Genomic DNA, 16,554 nt, shown 5'->3' on the forward strand with positions numbered 1-16,554 from the left:
CCTGCAGTTTAGTCCTTAAGGAGTGGCTTCAGAGATATCCTTGGAGATAGGAAATAAACTGAGAACAAATAGAGGAACTATCCACTGGGAGTTAACTCCACTTAATTATGAAAGGAATGCCCTCTTGGTTGGGTGACATGGCCAGAAGCTAGTCTCTCAATCGAGATGGGTCTCCCCGTCTGACCTCGTCACTTTAATCAGTTCTAAGCCTCAAATGACCAGTCCCTTCAGGCTCAGGCAGATAGAGGGAAAGGTGAGTTATGTTTTCTGGGTCAGATGAAAGGGAGATGGGAAAGCTGAGTCTTCTTCTGCTGTATACGATTCTAGAGTAGAGCTATTCTCTTCTCTCCATTGAGGTGGGTCTCCTGTAGCTAAGCCCTTTGTTATTTCTTGTTTGGACTACCGTGCCAGTCCTATCCTGTCCCACTGTCTTTCCCTTCAAAACATGCCACATAAGGCAGTTTAATCTTTTCAGAACCCACTGTGGTCAAAGAGACTTCTTCCTCTTCTCCTCCCCCCTCTTCCCACTCGCCCCTCCCCTCCCCCTCCTTCCCCCTCCCTCTCCTTCCCCCTCCCCCTCCTTCCCCTCCCCCTCCTTCCCCCTCCCCCTCCTTCCCCCCCACCCCACCCCGTCTATTCTGAATATCATTCAGCCTAAACATTTTGCCATTCTTTGCACATGCACTGCCATGCCCTACTTTTCTGCCCCTGCTCGAGTTGCTCCCACTGCCTGGACATCCTCCCGTCCAGTTCTCACTCATTCGGCAAAGCCCTTCTCAGACGTCATTTCCTCAAATGAAATTGCCTGTGGCTAAAACCTCTTTTGTTTAAACTCTGGTACTTTATGGTACCTGGAAGAGTGTGCTCTGCCATTCAGATGCCCTCGGGAAAATACTCTGAAACGGATAAATGGCTTTGAATACGTGGAGGCCGGGAGGGAATAGAGACGGCAGCGTCGTCGTTAATACCATCCCCTGAATATTTTCAGTTCTTCTCACCATGTGATAGGATTGTATTTCCCTATTTGCGGTGTAAGTGGGTGTATTTCCTATTTGGTCATGTAACTTCTGTTGGCCAAGGAAATGTGAGCAGAAGTGACACACGTCCCCTCTTAACAGTCAGTGCATGATTCACTGTGCTCCCCATCTGCCCTACTGCGATCTGCCAAGCTCCAGGTGGTGGGTGCTCCATTGGCCTGGGTCCTTGCGGGCCATGATGAGCGGCGCTCCCAGCCAGTGCACAATGGATGTGTAACATGAGCTAGAAACAAGCTTTTCTTGTTTTCAGTCACCGAGATTCATGGGTTCATTTGTTCCTACTGTGGAATCTTGCCTGTTCCCACTAATACAAAAGTTCAAGAGCTTTCTCCTTAGCCTTGCACACAGTATAGATGGAGATTGGTAATGGAAGAGGGAGAAAGATTATGTGATACTCTAGATAAGAATCCTGTGACTTAATAGGAAGACCTCATGGATCTCCAGTATACATTGTGCTCATTATGCAAGTGACAATGACATGTGTTTCAAAAAATCAGAAGCCAGATAGTAGGTATTTGCAAATGTGTGTATGGGATTCTGTTGCTTAGAGATTTGCACTTCCTGAAAGAAACCCTGAAGATCCCAGAGCTTAGTTGCTCCGAGTTGCTTCTCTCCAGCCTTGCCAGCTCTCCAGAGGAGACTTGTTCCATAAGTTTAGATATGCCTGTCCATGACTGGTAAGACTAGAGAAAATTGAGGGTTTGTTTCCTTTTCCAAGAAGACAGAAACGTAGTGTACTACAGTTTGTCTTTTATTTTTTCCCATCAAATGAAAATAACGTGTTAGCTTTGTACCTCAGTTAATTGTTTAATATCGAACTTGCTTTTTGCTTGCCAATTGCACTTGTTTGTGCCACTGCTAAGGACCACACTGTACTCTCAGATTATGATACCCACTGCTGCAGAATCCACTTAAATTTGCCGCCGCATTCCACAGGCCATTGTGCCTTAGTTGTTAGTGAACTGGCTTCCCAAACATGTGGGTATTTGTGTGCTTATTGATTTATGTGAGGTGGACACAGTGGGGAACATCTGAGATTTAAAATGTTATGGCCCGAATTTCCAACTCTTGACATGAATCCAAAGCAGCAGATTTTTCTTCTTTGGCAAGACAGAATTGAAGCAACATGCAGTGATTTGGTTCGCCGATTTGCGAGCTGTTAAAAATCGGAATAATTTAAAATGAGGAGTGTAAGTGCTGCATAATGTGAAAACTATTCTAAAGGTCACATGGCTATGCAGCCTTAGACAAGTTAAGCACCGTGAAACTAGAACTGTTTTGAATAAATTTGAAACACCGCATGTGAATGAACATGTGGATTTTTTTTTTTTTGGCTAAAATATTCTGTTACCAAAGTAGTTGAAATCTTATTTAGTTCACCCTGAATCTGAAGAGACAAGGTTCTAATGAACCTAGGAGGTCCTGCTCCTACCTTTTAGTCTCTCAGTGATGGAGGCCATTTCGGGCCTTTATTTCTTTCACTCGTGGGTTTTTTTTTTTTTTCCTTTGTGATCATCATTCTGTCCTTCAACATTCACTGCAAATATTTTAGACTATCTCCCCTATGCTAAGTACACTACTAAACCCTGAAGATGCAGTGGGGCACAAAAATCTCTACCCTCTTGGAAATTACAAGGGTTCCAGCTTGCTTCAAAACATATCACCCAAAACCCAGTGGCTTAAAATGACAATCATTATTTCTGTGAGGCTGTGAGTTGAATGTTAGGTTCTTCAGGCAACTGGTGGGTCATCTAGGGCCTGGCTAGTCTGGGATGGCTTCACTCATGTTCTTGTGGTTTCTGCTGGCTGCTAGCTTAGATTATGGGGGTAACTGGTCATGGGTCTCCCATCCTCCAGCAGGCTCGTTTGTGCTTCTTCCCTTAGCGACAAGAAGGTATCCCAGCAACCAGAGAGAGAAATTCTCATGTGCAAGCTCTTTTCAAATTTTTGCTCGTGTCCATATCCTAACATCCCATAAGTCAAAGCAAGTCACATTACCAAGCCCAGCTTCAAGAAGCAGAGACATCTCTTCCTCCATAGAAAGAGATGCCAAGAATTTGTGGCCATATTTTGCAGTCTATCACAGGGAGACTGTTAATAAACAATTGAATAGAGAACAAAAAAGTATGTCCACTGGTGGTAAGTCCTGTGGACAGGAAGCAGGGAAGGGGGAATGTCTGGAAAATTTTTTTCAGTTGTAAACAGGATGGTGAGGGAAGTTTTCATGGAGGAGGTGACATGAGGAAAGATCTGAAGAAGGTGAGGTAAACAAATGAGCCTTCCAGATATCTGCAGGAGGTACATTCTAGTAGAGGAAGCAGCCAGTGTAAAGGCCCTGAACAGAAGAGAGCCTGGTAGATTGAAGGAATGGTAAGAAGGTGCTGAGCAAACAGGTCAGGTAGCAGAGAGGTAATAGGGGTGGGTGGGAGAGGTGAGGGAGACTCGGTAGGTCAGTGCTTGTCACAAGTTTTTAATTAAAGTATAATTGATTTACAATGTTTCAGGTGTACAGCAAAGTGATTCAGTTATACATATGTATATTCTTTTTTGGATTCTTTTCTATTATCAGTTATTACAAGGTGTTGAATATAATTCTCCGTGCTATACAGTAGGACCTTGTTGTTTATCTGTTTTATAGCTTCTCACGTTTTAACGTGCATAAAGTCACATGGGGATCCTGTTTAAATGTAGATGCTGATTTAGTTGATCGATGGGGCCAGAGGTTCTGTAGTTTTGACAAACTCTCGGGCGGTACTATTATTGCTTCTGGTCCTGGGACCACACTTTAGCGCAAGTCTGTGTAGGATGTGCATAGTAAGGGCTGGATTTTCTCTGAGGGAAGGGGAAGGCCATTAGACAGTTTTGAGCAGAGATGTGACCTGTTCCCTACTATGTGATAAGAGACGTTAATTGTTTAGAATGTTAACATCCGTAAAGCACACTGGGTGGAAATGTTGTGCAGTCTCAGGTGGAGAGGCACATGGTCTCAATTTAGCCTGCTGTGGCTTTAATCATCTGAATGTCCTGTCCTCTATAGGGCCATTTTCTTCTACTCTGTTGGTGAACATGAGAGAGACCTATCTCTGGACACCCCCTACCCGACCCCGCTCCCATACCAGATTCGTTCTAGGAGGAACCGGCTCTGTTTTATTGCAGTCACTCAGGTCCTGATTGCTGGAGCTGTGCTTACTCAGCCTTTTCTATCCCCCAGCCTCAGTGACCCTGACTCAGTGGCCGTCAATCCCTGGCTCACATTCCAGTCACCCGGGAGCCTTTAAAAGGTATCTTCAGTGATTCTGATTAATTGACCTTGTGTGGGGTCTGGGCATCAGTTGTCTTAAATATGCAGCCAGGGTTGACAGCATCCACTGTGCTCAGTTCTTCCTCAACACCTGATAGGCTGGCTGTTTCCCCAGAGCTCAGAGCCTCTCTCTCCCCAAGGAAGCCACTCTCCCTCCACTCTGGTCTCAGCCTTCTCTCTTTTCATTAACATCAAAACACGGGAATCATTAGCTCATTTTCAACTCTATTGCGCTTTGATGATTCCAGCCTCAGTACACAGATTTTGCTAAAGTACAGTCTATTTTCTTTTGGACTGGGGGCTGGTCTTTGGATAGCTACACATATATAAGTATTTGTTGATGTTGAAGGTCACAGATTTGTGCTTTTGTGTGTAATTTCTATTTAAAGGCCCTGGCCACATAATAAATCTTTAAATGAACTCCAGGATCTTACCCAGGGGATGGAATACCGGGAGCATGGGCTGAAGATCATTTGGCTCCAGGTTTCATGTTTATGAAATATCTTCCAATTTGCTTATAGATGTAGTTTCATACCCCAACCATATTGAACTACAATGTCTGTTTACTTTCATCTCATTTCTCATTACTACATTTCACTAGTTATAGTAAGTACACTAGGCATGAATATACATTGTGCATTCTGAAACTCTGGTGGACAGCATAGTTCTATTTTTGTATTACACATAAACATTTAAATAAACACACTACATACTTAAGCATTTCTTTATTTTACAATCCACCAGGCAGCTCAGAATATAGAAATGGGCTGGGGTCTTTCTCAACCTTTGAGAGGTCTTTCTGAAACCCTATGTAACTCCTTAGGAAAGTGCTTTTTTTCCCCTTTGAATCCAGTCTGTACGTATGTAGGTCTTATTTGAAGGTCTTATTTGTTCTTGAATGGCTTTTTGTTTTCTAATCAGAGTAGGAAATAAAGAAAAATGAAAGGCGGTGCGAAATATTATCTGTAACTTGTGTCACAAATTCGCTGCATCATCATGTACCTGGAATGACTTGTCTATGCATCATTAACTTGTAACAGATTTAACCTAATTATTAACTCAACCAGATGGATTTACTCAAGTGTTATCATAAAGGGCTTTGTGATGGGAGAGTATGATCAAGTTCCATAAAATTTATTGCTTAAATCTTGCTGGATCCAGCATTCCATTAAGGCACTGCCTTGTACGTTATCACATCAGATTTGGTTATTCCTTATTGTTGGAAAGAAAGGGTGTGTATGTGTGTGTTTTAATTAATGGTGATTTGTTTGTTTTGAAAGACAAATGCCACTTCCAACAATCTATAGCTTTGGAGGAGTCCTGTAATATTGTCTCCTAAAATGTAAATGCCCCCGATAGGTAGTGAGACCTGTTGGGTTTCAGGTTTGCTAGCAATTGTACCACCTAGCCCCTCATTATAAAGATGAAGAATCTGAGGCCTCAGAAGAAGAGGTATGGCTAGAGCAATGAACTGGGCATTTAGCGGACCTGAGTTCTAGTACCTTCAAGCTCTGATTTTAAAGGTGACTCCTGAGAATTGTCTTACTAATAATATAGAGAAGCTTTTCTAGTCATCTTGATCCTTTATAGGAAGAACATATATTTCTTTAGTAAGTATTGCTAATAATTTTTGTATTTATCAGGGTCTGTGTCTCTTTAGGAGATATATGAATGGGGAAAATTTGTCAAAGGTGTTTGCATATTTAGGTATGTGGTGTACGAAAAAAAATCTCGATTTTGGAGGCAATATTTTTTTCCCTACTTCTGTGAAAATCTCACTTTTATACCCTTTTCATTAAACTACCTTGAAAAGAAATGTTAGATGTTTTTTCCTGGTTTTGGTACATCAAAAGGTCATTTTTATTGTGGTGGCTGTTCAGTAAGTAGGTAAATGATTGATCTAATGACTAAAGCGTGAATACCTTGGTTGGTCTCTTGAACCAGAGAGCTCTTTCCTGGGGAAGGTCACAAGGTTCGTTTTGGGAAAGGTGGGTGTAGTGGTCACTTTTGCAAATAGGAATATGACCATATTATAATGGGGGTGCCTTTAGCCATGACTGTCACCTAAACTCAGCTTTCCTTGGCGGGTTTATTAAACTGTGTGATGAGGGGTCGGAAGTTAGGCAGTAACTAAAGTAACAGTATAGAGACATTTCAGAATATCTAGTGCAGTCACTGTAAGAATTCAAATTAATATGATACATGTGAAATGGGACTTGTGCCTGCCCAAACCATTCTCCACCCTGGGTCTTTATCACTTTAGTTTATTTGGGCTTTAAATCTATTTCACAATTTAGCTACAGAATGTCACCATATTTGAGCTAAGAGGGAGGAAAACTTGTGAAGCCTTTTTTTCTACTAAATTGCCTGCCTCTATTTGAGTGATACAAATGTAGCAGTGAGGCAATATCCAGTGTTTGGAGAATCAAAATAATTCATGGATTAATTTTTAGTCCCGTGGACACCTCAGATAGAAGATTAATATATATTAAATTCACTTACTTTTTCTTCATTTATCCAGATATGAGATATTTGTCCAGATAAGTATATGTCTTCAGTTACTGCAAAATACTGTAAACGTTGCAATGATTCTTTTGGTAAAACACTGTATTTGGTTTATCTTTTATGTCAACAGTAAGTACTTAGGAATGATAGAAGAGAAATACTTATAACTCAGTCTACCTCCTGAGTACATTTTCTTAAACATCACTTCTAACTTTCTATTTTATGGATGCAAACATTTACTTGGTAGGCATAATAGTTATTTAAACTCTCTTTTTGGGTTATTTGACATATATTTAAGATCAAGCAAGCTGCTGAGATAAAGGTCAATGGACTTTTTATGTTAAGAAAAAAAAAATTAAAAACTTCAGACAAGCTCAGGAATTGTTGAGATAAAGGTATTAATCCTACAGTTAATCGTGTTGGAGTTGAAACTTTAATAAGAGTTGAAAATATCACTCTAAGCACAAATTATGATTTTTTTAAGTCTATTTAGGATTTGTATCAAATAGTGAAACTAGCACTGAGCTTAGTGTCAGAAAAATCTTGTTTCTATTACTAGCTCATAGTATAAAGTTGGGTAAATTGCTGAATTTAGCTGGGCTTCAGTTTTATTATTTGGAAAATTAAGGTAATAATTCTTCACTTATTTCACAGTGTTCATTCATTCATTTATTCATTGTATAAATGCTTATTGGGTAGCCGCTCTGTGCCAGGCACTGTGGTGGGTGCAGCCAATATACCAATATTTTAAAACTTAGAAAATAAACAGCTTGATCAGATGGAGAGGAACTGGAGAAGGTCAGAGAAGATTTTTTCTGAGGAAGTGATATTTGAGTTAAGATCTAAAAGAGAAGGAATTAGGCAATGGGAGATTGGAGAAAAAGGAATGCCAAGACAAATGGGACAGCAAGTGAAAAGGTCCTGAGGCTAGAAAGGAGGCCAATGGGGTTGGATTGAGTGAAGGGGAGAAGTGTTAGAAGATGACAATAGAAAGGTAAATAGGAGCCAGATCTGGTAGCCCTTCTTGAGCCAAATTAACCCTATTTTATTTTATTATAAAAATAACAGGAAGTAAATGGCCAGTTTTACAAACGGGTATAACATTATCTTAATTACTCATAGAAAACAGTGTAAGAGGGCTTCCCTGGTGGCGCAGTGGTTGAGAGACCGCCTGCCGATGCAGGGGACACAGGTTCGTGCCCCGGTCCGGGAAGATCCCACATGCCGCGGAACGGCTGGGCCCGTGAGCCATGGCCGCTGGGCCTGCGCGTCCGGAGCCTGTGCTCCGCAACGGGAGAGGCCACAACAGTGAGAGGCCCGCGTACCACAAAAAAAAACAAAAAACAAAAAACAGAACAGTATAAGGGAAAGCACTGTAAAGATGGACATTAATATTGCTGTTACCTAAGACAAGACAAAAACATGTGGCCTGATGAGTTATTGATCCTGTTTACAAAATTGTAAAATTCTGAAAGTGGGCAATGGTGCTAAAGCATGCAGATCATCCAAAACACTGGCATTAGTTTTACACGTGTTTTGGGCCAAGTGTATGCATGGAGGTGAGGGGCAACAGATCTACCTTGGTGGTGTTTTGCTTAAACTGATGTTCAGATGTTGTTGCCTGTGAGTATTCATCCACAGAAGAACTGAATGTCAGCTGGGAACTGGCGTCAGATTAAATATCTGCCCCTAGATGATTGAAAGATTAGATAGTCCATTTGTGCAGAATTACGAATTTATAGCCCTTGGATAGCATGGACAGATAGTATCAATAAAGCAGGACTCCAAGAGGAGACATTGATAATTGAATGCAAATAAAGCCTTGTTTTATAAATTGAGCGTATGTGCTGGTATAATTATGATGATATTTGGGACTACTTTATTCATCTTCCCTGTGCTTGATGAACTCTCATTCGGATGGATGAAAATAGCATTTTTCTACTAAGACACCTGTTGAAATACCAAAACATTTTACTTGAAAAGAGGAAGAAAAACATATTCTGAACTTTACGGCTTGAGGTATTTATTGAAAATTTAGAAATCATTATTCATCCTTTACCTGAAAAGAAAAAGCTATGAAGATATAGTCCACATAAAGTAGAATATGGCAGGACCCAGTGGTTATTGGGAGACGACTTTTGATTTTTAATAGTTCCAATTATTAGTATGTATATCACCTGTGAAATTTTAGCTCTGAAACTTTACTCACTTGGTTATGGAATGAACTGATCTATCACAGATAACTACACCTCTCTTAGTACTGTGAACATTATAAATGTTTTTAATTATCTCCTAGAATTGAGTTTGCATAAAATTCTACTTGAAATCCAATTTCATTTTAAATATAGATTGGGCTCAGAGCGTTTTAAAAGGATAAAGCCTGTAATTAAAACCCTTTTTTACTATGTAGATGGTATGGGCGTATGGCGGGGTAGGTTTGTACTTCATCTTGACCGCATGGGTGGAGATGGACAGCAATGTGCTTGTGTCCTTTTTTGGATGTTTTTTTCATCAGCCATTCATGATGGCCACTTCCTCATCTCTTGAACTTAGAGTTTGCTGAGCAGGGAAATGACCGGATTCTGTTTCACGTTGGGGTGGAACACATGAATGTGCGTTTCTGCTAAGCTCCCGATGATGCCACTACTGCTGGTCTGATGCCTCTAATCCCGGTGCCACACTTCAAGAACTACCAATTTATATAGATTTTTACTTACTTTCAAGGCAGTTATATTAGGTGTAGAGTTAACAGCACTTAGGAGACTGAGCCATGTATGCTTTCTCATCTTTGTTTCAAAATTACCAGCCATATTTTCAGAGTTTACGGTAGCTTCAAATGACTCCATCATTTAGCATAATCAGTCATATTTTGTTGTGGCTAAGGTGGTCACGTTCCTGGAAAGCAGGTCTGTACTAAAATATGTTGCAAGACTTCATTCCTTTGATAAAAGGAAAGATTTACATATTGTGAATGGTTCTCAGTGTTGCTGTTTGCACTGTGTAATTCCAAATGTTGAAGCGGTTGCGATGGATTTAGGGAAGCTCCTTAATCAAATAAAGCCAATTTGATAATATATTTAATCCAAACAGCTTTTTAAACTTTTTGCTTTTCCATTTGCATCACCTTTCCAACTAACTCACTTTGATGACCGGGCTTTCCCCTATGGACCTTTTTTGGGGATCAGGTTTATTTGAGGTATCATTTGCATACAGTAACATTCCCTGTATATTCCTATAGGCTTTGATGAATGCATATAGTCCTGTAAACACCTCCATAATAAAGATACAGAGCAATTCTGTCACCTCAGAAAAACTCCCTAGTGCTCCCTTGTAATCAGCCTCTTGCTTCACCCCCAATTCTGGGCAACTCCTAATGTATTTTCTGGTCTACTTGCCTCTTCCAGAATGTCATATTAGCGGAATATGCATTTATATATAACATTTTGAACCTGGTCTCTTTCCCTTGTTACAGTGCATTTGAGATTCATCCCTAATTAAGCAATCAATAATGTGTTCCTTTTAATTGATGAGTGGTATTCCATTGTATGGATTCCCCGGGTTGTTTATTCATTCACCAGTTGTAGGCCAGTGGGTTGTTTCCAGTTTTTGGTGATTATGACTAAAGCCACTATAAACATTCATGTACAAGTTTTTGGATGAACACAAGCTCTTATTTTTCTTGGAGAAAATATTTAGGAGTGGGATTTCTGGGTCATATAGTAAATGAATGTTTAATTTTGTAAGAGACTGCCAGACTGTTACCCAACAACACTGTATGACCTTCGATTTACCTGCATCCTCACCATCACTTGGTGTTGCTGTTTTTTTTTTTCTTTTATTTGATCTATTCTACTAGTTGTGTATCTGTGACATCTTTAATACAGATGACCAATAGGTGCCTACAGTGGCAGCGCCTCAGGAGCTATAAAAGTAGGACCCAACTTCACATCTGCCTAGATGGAGAAATTCACGCCTGGCTCGATACCTCACCCACCTGTCATCTGCCATTGTGCTACAGATGCTGTTGCTTATCCCCTGCTCTGGACCCTGTTTTTAAGTTCACTACCCTGCAAGTGTTAACCCTGCCAGTCCCTAGGAAGGACCAAGATAGGGACAAAGGAGCAAGGCATCTCTGAACAGCCATTAGAAAAGACACGGAGCTTCTCCATCTAATAAGTTTTTTAACTGAGGGTGACAAGGCCATCAACTGTCTTGAGCACACAGTTTCTATCACATGTTCTTTTTTTTTTTTTTTAACATCCTTATTGGAGTGTAATTGCTTTACAATGGTGTGTTAGTTTCTGCTTTATAGCAAAGTGAATCAGATATACATATATCCCCATATCTCCTCCCTCTTGCGTCTCCCTCCCACCCTCCCTATCCCACCCCTTTAGGTGGTCACAAAGCACCGAGCTTATCTCCCGGGCTATGCGGCTGCTTCCCACTAGCTATCTATTTTACATTTGGTAGCTATCACATGTTCTTAATGCTCACAGCTTCTACTTTCGGAATCTTTCTTTTTAAGAATAAAACGTGTGGGCTTTCCTGGTGGCGCAGTGGTTGAGAGTCCGCCTGCCAATGCAGGGGATGCGGGTTCGTGCCCCGGTCCGGGAAGATCCCACATGCCGCGGAGCGGCTGGGCCCGTGAGCCATGGCTGCTGAGCCTGCGCGTCCGGAGCCAGTGCTCCGCAACGGGAGAGGCCACAACAGTGAGAGGCCCGCGTACCGCAAAAAAAAAAAAAAAAAAAGAAAGAATAAAACGTATCATTTAAAATTCTGTAGAGCTCAGACTAGCCTCTGTTTACCAGTATGATAAAATATTGGAAATTACTAATCTGGTTATACTAAATACATATTTCTAAAAACTTTTTTGGGGGGGAGAGATGGCTTTTGAAATAATTAAGGAGATGAATAAAAGAACAAAACATACCAGTTACAATAGTGCTGAGATCACATTAGTTAGATATTTTCTCATTTACACGTACTTTAATTAATTAGATAGGAATAATTGAATGGAGATTGCAGAATTCAGAGTAAATTGTTCTATTTCTGCAGAATGAGATGGATGGATTAGAATAGTGGTTGTTCACCTGTAGAATCACTTAAAATGCTTTTTAAAAGAAAATACTCATGCCCTGGCTTTTAACTCAGATCCTTATGTCAGAATCTCTGGGGTGGACATGGGGGGAAACGAACACTTAGTATTTTTTTTTTAGCCTCCATGTTATTCTGATGTTTAGCAAGGGTTGAGAATCATTGAATCTAAAGAGAAAATTTACTGTTCCTGGGGTAATTCTAGAAATGTTGCCACCTATCAAAATAGGTACTATTTTGTGTTTGTTTCCATGTAGTACGTGGAAATGCTTTCAAGTTGCAACAGTGATCAGTAATGAAAGGGGTAATACAGATCTAAACATAGGCTGCGTGTGCTCATTCTCGCTCAGCCTTTCTTAGACTCTTACTTCGTGTGTGTGTGTGTGTGTGATGTGTGTCTTATAAGCAGGTGGAATAGTTTAAATATTAAACAATAATTTCTTTTCATTTCTCCAGAAATTACTTACAGATGAGTTTTAAAAGCTCTTGGAAAGAATAACTGACTATAAATAGCAGTAATAAATGTTTTTATCTGAGGACTACAGTACACGGATTATATTACATTAAGGATATAATTATTCATTTTGGATGAAAATGGATCAAAGAAAATAAAAGTCTAATGCCGTTTACAGTTCATTCTTAAATAACTGTTCCAAACATGTTATACGTTGAATGTTAAACCCCATCCTTATCTATAATGGACTAATATGAAAATTATTTCAGTTCTCTTGGGAAAAATATTCTGATTCAATAGGGAAAATGTAAATTTCAAACTTGCAGTTGACAGAGCGGGGGTTGTCAGAGTCAAGTCAGAATGTTATCTGCATCTTAGCGGGGTCTTTGTCTTGTTCACTCCGTCTCCAGTGTCTTTGGATCGGTGCTTGACATAGAGTATGCTCTCAGTAAATAAGTGAATATCTTGGCAGGCTGTAAATGTATAGAGCAGGATATAGAGAATGACATTCAATATTCAACAGAAATGTAAATTTCTATCATTTACATTTAAGAAATGAAACTATAGACTGGAGGAGAACCAAATTAAAAAGGACGTCTGAGGATTTTTCAGTTGGCCAAGTTCATTCAGCTAAAAATAGTTCAATTCTAAGCTACTTCTAATAGAAATGCATTGCCCAGGGAGGTCATGGGATCATGACTCCATCCTGGCTCCACCATAGCTAGAGTTGAGCTGTGTTATGTTCTGGGTTCCAAGTTTTCTGGGAAGGCATTATGGATGTTGGCACGTCCAGGGGAAGCAACCTTGCGAAGGCTTGTCACATGAGAAAAAAATGGAAAAACTCGGATGTTCAGCTAAGAACAGGGAAGACCCAGTAGGGACGTGTTGGCTGTCTGGCATGCAGAAGAGGGATGACCCTATTGGGTTGGCCTCACAAGCTAGAACCAGGAAGGAGGAGTAGATTTAGACTAATTATCTGGAAGAACTTCCTAACAAATGCACTGTCTCAGAAAATGCAGTGCTCTATGTTTAAAGGTTGAAGAATGGATTCCTGCATTCAGTGAGGAAAGGCAGATCAAAATCCTGTTAAGGTCTTTTCCAACTCTGACATTCTCTGATTTGCTTCAAGGGAAACTTCCTGTCCTGTGTGAATAGCGGGGTAGACTGTAGGTTTCTCACTTGAACTTGGGAAAATCTGGTGCTACTCTGTTTTTTCTGTCTTACATTTTCTTGGTGAAATTGCTGTGTCCGTTTCTTGCTTGCTTGGGATTTGTAGACAGGATGTTTTTGATCACCCGCTTTTAAGATGAACTATTGGGACCTAGATTCTGCTACACTCTGCTGATCAGGTAGCTTTAGAGTAAAATAACGAGGCCTCATCTTGGTGAGGGCAAAGGAGTGGGATGGGGTGGGGATATTTGAGTGTGCATACTGAATTAAATGTGGTGATAGAAAACCCTTTGAATAAATTTTAAATAAAACACAAAGTGCTATGACTAGAAAAAGCTTAGATTTTTGAAATCAGACTCAGACATTTCCTCACTTGGGCATGTTACTTAGCCTCTCCCAGGTTTGGACCATTTCCTTCTCCATAAAATTAGAATAATTCTCCTTCCTTTGCAGGGTTGTTGGAGAGATTGGAGATAATGTAGGAAAGCAGTAAGTGGTACCTGTTGTTATTAGTAGTATTAATTATACGTTGGCTTTGAATAAACAAGCTGCTTACCGGTTCTCTTTTGCTGGGCCAGTTGCTTTATCTTGCTTTTCAGTTTGTTTTGAGGATTAAGAAGAGAATGCTAACGAAGTGCTGAGCAGAGTACTGGGCTGATACTAATCACTATTATTATACTGGTATAGCTACTTAGAAATTGATAACTGAATACCCAGAGAGTCCTGAAGATTATGAAGAATAAACAGGCTCCAAATACAAATAGTCTAGTTTCGTTTCCTTTGCTTCTCATGGATGTCTACTGAGATACCAGTTCTACCTAGTATTAGTTTCCTCTTGCTGCTGTATGTAACAAATGATCACACACTTAATGGCTTAAAACAACAGAAAATTAGGGCTTCCCTGGTGGCGCAGTGGTTGAGAGTCTGCCTGCCGATGCAGGGGACATGGGGTCGTGCCCCGGTCCGGGAAGATCCCACATGCCGCGGAGCGGCCGGGCCCGTGAGCCATGGCCGCTGAGCCTGCGCTTTCGGAGCCTGTGCTCCGCAACGGGAGAGGCCACAACAGTGAGAGGTCTGCGTACCGCATTAGAAAAAAACAAAACAAAAAAACACAAAATTATTATCTTTCAGTTCTGGGGCCAGAAGTCCTAACCTAAAATGAAGGTGTCATCAGAGTTGCGTTCCTTCCAGAAATCCTAGAGGAGCCTCATCTCCTTGCCTTTTCCAGCTTCTAGAAGCCACCAGAATTCCTTGGCTTGTGACCCCTTCCTCCATCTTCAGAGCCAGCAACATAGCATCTTCAAATCTCTCTCTCTTTTCCTTCTTCTTCTTTCTCCCTCTCCCCATCTCTGATCTCTGTTTCCTTCTCTCTCTGTGCTTCTGCCATCACATCTCTCTGACTTTGCTCTTATAAGGACTCTTGTGATCTCATTGGGCCCACCCGGATAATCCAGGATAATCTCTCCATCTCAAAACCCTTAATTTAATCACAGCTGCAAAGTCCGTTTTGCCATATAGGGTGACATAGTTACAGGCTCCGAGGATCAGGATATGAACATTTTTAGGGGGCCGTTATTCAGCTGTCACATTCCTGCATATCTGAGAAAGTTGCTCTAAAATCACAGAGATTATACATCTTTCCTTGAGCATCCTGAGGAAAAATAAAATGATTATAGTTCTTTTGCTCTGAATTCATGTATTCTAATGTCATTCTCTAAAGAGCTGAGTGATTGACTTGAAACTAAAGTCTAAGGAAGACATTTTTCATGTCATTTGTGGTGTTTCATGGAGTAACATCCAAGATGCTTGGTGCCAGGTGTTGTACTTGTTAAGCGTAGAATGCCCCTTGAACTTCAAGGTGAAGGTGTGCCTTAAAGATAATTCCTTTTTTTAAAAATTTTTTTAATTTTTATTTATTTTTGGCTGTGTTGGGTCTTTGTTGCTGCGTGCGGGCTTTCTCTAGTTGCGGCAAGTGGGGCTACTCTTCGTTGAGGTGCACGGGCTTCTCATTGCGGTGGCTTCTCTTGTTGCGGAGCACGGGCTCTAGGCGCGCGGGCTTCAGTAGTCGTGGCTCGCGGGCTCTAGAGCAGAGGCTCAGTAGTTGTGGCGCACGGGCTTAGTTGCTCCGCGGCATGTGGGATCTTCCTGGACCAGAGCTTGAACCTATGTCTCCTGCATTGGCAGGCGGATTCTTATCCACTGCGCCACCAGGGAAGCCCTTAAAGATAATTTCTCACCTAAAGGAGACACTAATGTAAGTTCCTTGGGGTCAACGGTAGAACAGGAAACTGAGAGCAAGTTCCTTGCCCCCCACAGAGGACAGGAATGGGCTCTCTCTCACTCTCAAAGATGCTTGTCAACACTTTCTCTTTTGGATCTGCTCAAAGTAGATAGAAATATCCCTAGAAAACATCCCCTCTGTGTACAACTCTTAGGAGCACAGTCTTCTGGGTAATTGTTTTAAATTCATCCTTAGAAACCTTTTATTTTAAACATCTTTTAGAGTAGTTGAGAACATATGCTCTGGAGTTAGACTGCCCAGAATCAACCTGAGCTTGGCCCTTTGCTGTGTGGCCCTAGGCAAGTTCGTAAACTTTGTGAGCTTCTGCTTCCGTGCATATAAAATGGAAATCGTGATACCTACTTCATATGGCCTTGAGGACACAGTGCAATGATGCTGGGCACTTAGTTTGTACTTCATAAATATTAGCAATTCATCAGATTTCTGCAGTGAGTTGCCTTCTAATTTACTATTTAATAAGTTCAACAGCCTTGTTATAAATATCACGTTTGTTCAGTGATTCCAATAGATCATTGACCATGATGAAATAAGAGAGGGAAATACAAAGGCAGACTTTGGTGATTAGGTGGTTGTTGGTAGTAAATTCTTAATTTTCAGATATGTTTACATGTAATAATGTCATTCATTCATTCAACATTTATTAAGTATAAAGTGTATGTTATATGTTAATGTTGTATCACAGAAAGGGTTA

The 16,554-nt window shown here is 40.8% G+C and overlaps 1 protein-coding gene across 6 annotated transcripts in view; it reads left to right on the forward strand.

Annotated features, from left to right (window-relative positions):
* PCSK5 (proprotein convertase subtilisin/kexin type 5) overlaps positions 1 to 16,554 on the forward strand; it is a 318,106-nt gene that overhangs the window by 13,856 nt on the left and 287,696 nt on the right. The gene's annotated exons all lie outside the window — the stretch shown is intronic.

This window comes from Stenella coeruleoalba, assembly GCF_951394435.1.
Source record: "Stenella coeruleoalba genome assembly, chromosome: 7".
NCBI lineage: Eukaryota > Metazoa > Chordata > Mammalia > Artiodactyla > Delphinidae > Stenella > Stenella coeruleoalba.